General features: G+C 32.9%; 1 long non-coding RNA gene across 1 annotated transcript; it reads right to left on the bottom strand.

Annotated features, from left to right (window-relative positions):
- Positions 1–2,647: 2,647 nt before the first annotated feature.
- Positions 2,648–6,048, bottom strand: LOC143901584 (uncharacterized). The gene is made up of 5 exons (XR_013258133.1): positions 5,942–6,048; positions 5,476–5,804; positions 4,270–4,718; positions 4,051–4,187; positions 2,648–3,976 (listed from the first exon to the last, which is right to left on the bottom strand). It is a non-coding gene; the product is annotated as an uncharacterized LOC143901584 (long non-coding RNA).
- Between the last annotated feature and the right edge of the window lie 1,930 nt (positions 6,049–7,978).

The raw sequence follows: 7,978 nt of genomic DNA, 5'->3' as shown, positions 1-7,978 counted from the left end.
TTACCTCTGTAATTCTTTGTGACCATTAAAAGATACACTTGTAAACTTTGTATTTAAATATCTTGTATTCCCTTGTTAAATTTAAATAAAATTTTTTAATCTTATAAAATTGTTATCATACATTTTTTTCTAATTGACACAATGTAAAGATTTTTCAAAGTAGTGCAACAATTATTTTTTAAGGCAATATATATGTTCTCTTTGTAATTGGCGCTGTAATTTAAAGAGATATCATTTCTTTTTTGTAATTGTAATAGATCACTTGAAGCGCGACTCTTCTTTTTGATAAGGTAACATAATTTTGTGATGTGTATCACTTGGGTTATAATTTTTCGGAAATAAAGATACTACTGCTTAAATTTTTTCGAGTTTTTTCGAGATATAAAGATTACGTCCACCACTTGTTACTTAGGTTTTTTTGAGGTATAATACTACCACTTTCTTTTTTTTTAAGGTAACAACATATACACTACTATGCGTGTACTTGGCGCCTTTTTTTACCTTTTTTTAAAAAAAGTAATTTTGTACGGATATCACACCTTTTTGTAGTATTACGCATTTTATAAACAATATGTACAGGGTAAAGCTCTATTTGGAGGAGAGGAAAGTCCCCTATTATGAGATAGGCTCCTAATATGCGACAACGAGGTTTCTGCTAAACTAATAGGCCCTATCTGTTGGTTCCACCATGAACTTATTGCCCTTGGGGTAAAACCTATTTAGTGGAAAATTCATTGTTTGATCGTGCGTGTAGTTGCAGTGTAGTGCAGTGAAGTACGTAGTGTAGTGCAGAGAAAGAAATTATGAAATTGGATGTTGTCAAGTGCCATGGATATGAGTCTTTAAACTTTGTTTATTATATATATAATTAATAAATATTTGGCAATAAGTTCTGCATGCAGCGATAGAGTAAGGTCGTATTAATAGGAAAATACGGGATATGTTGAGTTGCTCAATGGTAGAGATTAGATTTGGTCATCGTGAAACCGCAAGACGTGGTGCTTGTAACATGAGATACTCGGGTACTCCTGGGTTGCTGGAGTATGAAAGTTATTGTATAGTAATAAAAGAAGAGAAAATACTATATTAACGTTAAGGAAAAGTTTATACGATTTTATAAGACTGTGCTGACCTTGATTTGAGAGGGAAGGGTGGAGGGGGAAGATTAGGTACAATATTGAGTATAAGTGGGTTTACGATTGTTGCAAATATGCTTCTCCATTACATTTGTCTTTCAAAAACTTTAAATAAAGTTTTTTAATTGCAATATCATGTATTTTGCACTTTATTAGCGATTTCCCGGGGTCTCTCATATTAGGAGCACACTTTTGCGATTTTGTCGAAAGCTCATTTTTCACATTTTTCTAATTTTCAGCAAAATTAATATTTAAATTAAATTTTACATTTCAGCATCTTAAAGTTTATTAAATTCCCTTCAAAATGACCTACTAAATTTTTCAATTCTGCCCATAGACTTTCGGCAATCACACAAAATAGATATGGTATCTCATAATCGGGTACTTTCCTCTACTACCACTTTGTTTTTTTCGAGGTAACAACATAACAAGGTAACAACATAATACATATACACTACTATGCGTGTACTTGGCGGTTTTTTACCTTTTTTTTTTTAATTTGTATTACGATAAAGTATTAGTATATTGCAAAACATTTGTATGTAAACAACATACAGAATAATACTTTTTGAATAAACGTGGCAACTTTATCTTTTGCCAGATTCATTATACGGATCGGTACGCGATATAACTATATTGTGCTCATAATTTGGCACATTACGCGCAAATGCTCTGACGACGCAAGGTCTCGGAAAATTTAATACTTCATAAATTACGCATCCGAAGTAAACATTATAATATACATCAAAATTAGTTTAAGTAATACTTGCATATCATATTTCAAATTCTCATATCGTGCGGTTATGTATAAATAAATATCGATAAAAAACTCCGTACTTTGTGTCTAAATTCACAATACAATGAAATCACACGAATACAAAATAATACAATATTAAACTGTATAAACACGGTATCTGGAACAAACGCAAGAGAGAGAATATTTAAATATTTTCTTTTATCGATCAGAGAATATATTATTATCTTGTTTTCATAGTTAAATAAAAATCAGAGACATTAAATAAATTTTCCTGCAAACAGGATGAAAAATATAGATTGTAACAATATAATAAAACAGCTCTTTTAGTTTGTTCTGTAGTTTGCTATACTTTTACTGTATTACACTGTCTTTCTTTTTTTCTTTTATATTAAAATATCTTTAATTTGTCCAAGTTTTGTACGTGTACTACACGTTATCACTATTTTTTAAAAAAGATTAATTTTTTTATATATACGTATGTTCCCCTACAGAAAATACATATTTCGAAAGTTATTACATATTTTGATAATTAAACTTTTATAGATTTACATAGAATCATATATTAATAATTTAACGATAAAAAAGTCCAATAGCAACAAAATATAAAACGTTACATAAGTTTCTATTTAAAAATGCTAAAATGCTAAAAATTTTTTACAGCTTACAATTAGTTATATTTTTATACACAGTCAAGATCTTCATGATGTATATATATATATATATATATATATATATATATATATATACACATCATGAAGATCTTGACTGTGTATAAAAATATAACTAATTGTAAGCTGTAAAAAATTACATACAGATAACTAAAAGTTATCATCAGACTTTCTTATCACATAAGAAATATTATTGTATTCATGAAACTCCCGAAATATAAATATGCGTATGTTACATATGAGTGCATGTGTGTGTACTGAGTTTTAATAAAATATTTTGCTATTTGCCTGCTCTATGTGCTTTAATAATAATTGTTAATAATAACTGTTTAAAATTGAGGTAATTCTTCAGAATAGGGCCTTTTCCGAATTTTGATATTTTCTTGCGGTTTTCTTGGTAAAAACCTTTGTTGTGACTCTGACAGTAATAATCAATCGGGGGAGCCCGAAAAATATGCACCCTACCTATTTTTTTACCTATTTTTACTTTATTTTTGATAAATGTCTAGATTAAGGGCGCATGCATTTTTCACGCGAACCGAGGTTCACGCACACCCCCCTGCTTTTGGGGGAAATGCGGTAGCCCCGAAATAGTTCACGCATACACTTTCCACGCGAACCGAGGTTCACGCACACGTATGTGTGTGCCCTGCTTTATAGAAGTTGTGATTTTCGTTAAAGCAGAGCATACACACCTATGTAGATAGTGATGCGCTTTAAACAATTAAATACTTTTAGTTATTTTGAGCAAAAACGCTTTAATTGAGCCTTATTTCATCGAAATCGGAGAGGAGTGAGCTTTCCTTCAGATTTACTAAAATAAGAAAAAAATAGGTAGGGTGCATATTTATCGGGCTCCCCCGATTGATTATCACTGTCGGCGTCTCAACAAAGGTTTTTACCAAGAAAACCGCAAGAAAATATCAAAATTCGGAAAAGGCCCTATTCTGAAGAATTACCAAAATTGATAATCATTATGTATTAATAAAATTTGCTTACAATATAAAAATACGTGACTATGTTCGACTTAATTTACGTGAAGATGAAAAATATAAAACGATTCCTAGTAAAACATTTACCACATATTTATAAATTTTAACTAACTGCCGATAACGCTTTGAATGTAAAAGCTGAATAGCCATAGTAATTTAATACGTAAAAAGTCCAGTTTTGATCATTGAGCGAATTACATAATTTATATTTAGATTACGCTCATAAAATCTAATATCGGTAGGCTTCTATAAGAGAAGCATTGTATTAATATGTCGCAAATATTGGACTAATCATAGCCTGAAAAAAGCTTTGTGCGCTCGACCATTCGGTATTTGACCCTGCACTTAATCTGCGGACAGCTTCTCTCAAGTGCTTTGGTTGTAATGGACCAGTTTCATTCTGGGCCTCCATAACATCTAAAGCTATACAACAAGCACAATATAATCTAGAATTAAATTCCAATATTCTAACCGTACTTATAAGAAAGAGCTCGTACCTTCTTCAACAATCTCGCCAACAAATACCTTAGCAATTCCCGACATAGTTATGACAACGTTCTGAGACACTGAACAGCCTGTTATGCTTTGCATATATATATATATATATATATATATATATATATATATATATAATCTGTAAAACATATTTAGTATAATACTTTTTTAATGGAATGGCTATTTCTTTTGTAAATAACGACTAAAAATACGGTGCGTACCCTCTTTATAGCTGCTTTTAAAAATGCAGATCGTCTGTACATCTCGTATCTGTCCACGTGATCTTCAGTGAAGTTGGATACTAGTACTCTGTAAAAGAAAAGTTCTCAAAAATATATTCTCAATAGTCAAGCAATAAACTTGTTATACGTGCACATAAACTTGTAAGACGTCAAATACGTTCTGCATCTTTTATTTCTCCTCCTCTTCTATCTTTCTTCTGCTCTTCTCCTTACTCTTTTGCCTTTCTTTCGTACTGACTGGGTTGGCGCGAGGTATCATAATATCATTACTGAATATATCCTCTGCAGTCTTCGTCTTCCTTCCTGTCAAATTCCTGCTTCACAATCTCTATTGCCTCCACAATCCGGTAGGTAGAATTAGATCCTGTATTTTCAGTCTTTTCAGTATCCGACTGCGCGTGAGAGCTCCGTGCATCCAACAACTCCGCCTAAGTACGTCAGATAATGCGTAAGTTAACTCTCTTAAAAAATAAGTTATAAAATTTAATTAAATGTTTAATGTTTTTTCTACTAACAGTAAAAATGGAAAAGTTACAAATTTTAAGTAACATCAAAGGAAAGGGAGACGTAAAAGAAGGAAGATAAGAGAAATAAGTGATTTCGAAGTACAACAGATAGTAAAAGTGAATAAAAGAGAGAAGGAAAACATGTAAAATGTATATATGAAATGAAAAGAGAGCATTTTTATCTTTTTCTAACCCTTAAAACTGGAAAAGAATAAAAAATAAATTGCACCAATAATAAAATAACTTACGATAATTCCTTTGCGCGTAAACGGGATTGATCTCCTCGGCATCAGCTCCCTGCTGTCAATATATATATATATATATATATATATATATATATATATATATATAAGCTGTGCAACATATTTATGTACGCGCGGCAGAAACACCTTCTGTGAACAGGTTCCTTAGGGAGCTTTCCAGCAAGCGACACAGGTCGACACAAGCATCGTTCCATCTTTCTTTTTTGGTAATGAGCAACAAAGATAAAACGATAATTGTGTCGAGTTGTGTCGCTTGCTGGAAAGCTCCCTTGATCTCCTCGGTATCAGCTCTCTGCTGTCAATATATATATATTGTATAATCAGAATACTAGCAACGTGCACAACTTCATTTGAGGTTATAATTGAGTACAATATTCATCGCACGATTCTTTTATAATTGCAAATCGGAAACGTACCTCGAGTCCAGCTCTTCTGCGATCAACAAAGTCGGGATCGAACGTGTCAGTCGTCATTTTTTCTGCCAAGCGTAGAGAACCTTCTTTTCCGGCAGCGGTGGTAACACGATGTAGAGATACGAAATCTCCAGATAAGCACGAAGCAATTCAATTCAGTATATCGCCGGCACGATTACGGTGTTACTGCCGTTTCGCGTACGCGCGTATGCGCGCGTTGTCGCACCTTATCTCGCGACAACGTGCGACTCGTGCAAACGTTAACGTGCGGCCGCAATCGCGCGGCAGAAACGCCTCGTATAAACAGGCTCCTTGATCTCAGTATCAGCTCCCTGCCGTCAATATAAAAAATAATATAATAGATTAATAACCTGTATGTATAAACACTCACATAAACGTAGTATATAAATAAGTATAACAGTAATATATAGAATAAGATAATTATAGGATAATTACATAAAACAATTACCTTGTTGAATTAATAATAATCGTCGCGTCGCGTAATAAATATAATAAAGAGTCACACGGTCGGTCTCGCTCCGCGCGTATTACCGTGTCTCTCGACCGATCGAGATAGGTTAACTGATGATGAACTGACTGACACTGACAGCGCGCTAAACGAACGCACTCAGCACTGTCTGCATTGCACTGCACTGCGATACTAACGCCGCTAGCCGCCAGTGTCGAAAAAGTGAAAGTAACGTTTCTGATTATGACGTCATCATATAAGACGTCGGCGTTAGAAGGAGGAGGAAGTATCTTAATAAAAAATTTTCACATTTGGATTTTGCGTCGCAATATTTCCGCTCGTAGGGCACGTAGCGGAATATTATAAGAGAAACCCCCCCCCCCCCCTAATTGGACCCCAAACTATCGATCAAACCTACTTAGAACTTGATCCATTCACTCGTTAATCGAGATCTCAACATCTCGGGTACTCGCAACCCGTTGCGTCGCGTAAAAGAGTCACGGTCGGTCTCGCTCCGCGTGTACTTGGCGCGAGACACTACCGTGTCTCTTGAAATATGATTATATATGGCCATATAATAATATTGTTTAAGATTATATTTTCCAATTCTTATATCTATTAATATAAACTAATACGAACTAATATTTTCCCAGGCATGTGTACTGATAACCACAAATAGAGAGAATGAGGTAGAGAGATAGATAGAAAGATAGATAGAAAGATAGAAAAAGAGATAAATAGAGAGATAGATAGAGAAAAAGGGGGCACACACACACACACACACACACACACACACACACACACACACACACACCCGCCTGGGGGGGGAGTGCGAAAAAATAGCTTGTTTGAAATAAAACACTAATGAAAACTGTCTTAAAACTTATATTGATCCGATTCGCCTCGGTCTACCCTGTTATTTGATGGATAGAGTATCATTAAAGGAAAATTGTTATTGAATTTGGCGGAGATCGGTGAAGGGATTACTGATTTCTGCTTAGAAAGTGTATAAGGTTGTACATGTAATTATATGTATAGAGTATAACTAAAAGAAGGTTGTTTTGAATTTTGCGAGGATCGAGGAGAAGGTTACCAATTTCTGCTTAAAAAATGTGTAAGTTATTTGATGGATAGAAAATCATTTAAGAAAGTTATTGAATTTGGCGAGGATCGGTGAAGGAGTTACCGATTTTTGCTTAAAAAATTACATGTATAATTAAGTTATACGTGTAATTTTATATAGAGTAACATTAAAAGAAGGTTGGTATTAAATTCGGCGATAGTCGGTAAAAAGTTTCTTTCTTTATACAAAATTTTGAATTTTTGAGAAATGTCTGTGGTAGCTTTAACTTCCGCAAATTTTGAAATATTAGGTTATTTTTAATTCTGTGTGTGTGTGTGTGTGTGTGTGTGTGTGTGTGTGTTATATTCTTCACTTTTTTCTTGAATTTGGCGAGGATCGGTGAAAAGATTACTGATTTCTGCTTAAAAAGTGTATAAGATGTACATGTAATTTTATATAGATTATCATTAAGAAGGTTGTTTTGAATTTTGCGATGATCGGTGAAGGGTTTACCAATTTCTGCTTAAAAAATTACATGTATAAGTTATATATGTAATTTTTTATATAAAATACCATTAAAAGAAGGTTGGTATTAAACAAAATGGAAATAAGATATATCTGCAATTGGTAGAGATCATTTTAGTAAAAATATTAATTATTTAATTGATTTTTGTAAGAGTATAACAGATATTAGTATAACAAATATTAGTTGCAATACAGCTTTATCACAATAAAAAAGTAGAAACTTGCACATTGCTTCCTCATAGTTTTTAAGTGTGCAAGTAGAAACCTGCACATTGTTTTCTCATAGTTTTTAAGTATGCAAGTAGAAACCTGCACATTGCTTCCTCATAATTTTTAATTAATGCAAATTATAAATTTAAACATTACTTTCTTACAATTTTTAAGTATGCAAATTATAAATTTGCACATTGTTTAATCAACATTTTATTTCGCTCATAAAGCTTCCTTTA

Source organism: Temnothorax americanus, unplaced genomic scaffold, assembly GCF_048541705.1.
Source record: "Temnothorax americanus isolate GAGA-0224 unplaced genomic scaffold, ASM4854170v1 Scaffold35, whole genome shotgun sequence".
Lineage (NCBI taxonomy): Eukaryota > Metazoa > Arthropoda > Insecta > Hymenoptera > Formicidae > Temnothorax > Temnothorax americanus.
Note: the sequence above shows the minus strand (reverse complement) of the source record. Positions and strands in the feature narration are given on the sequence as shown.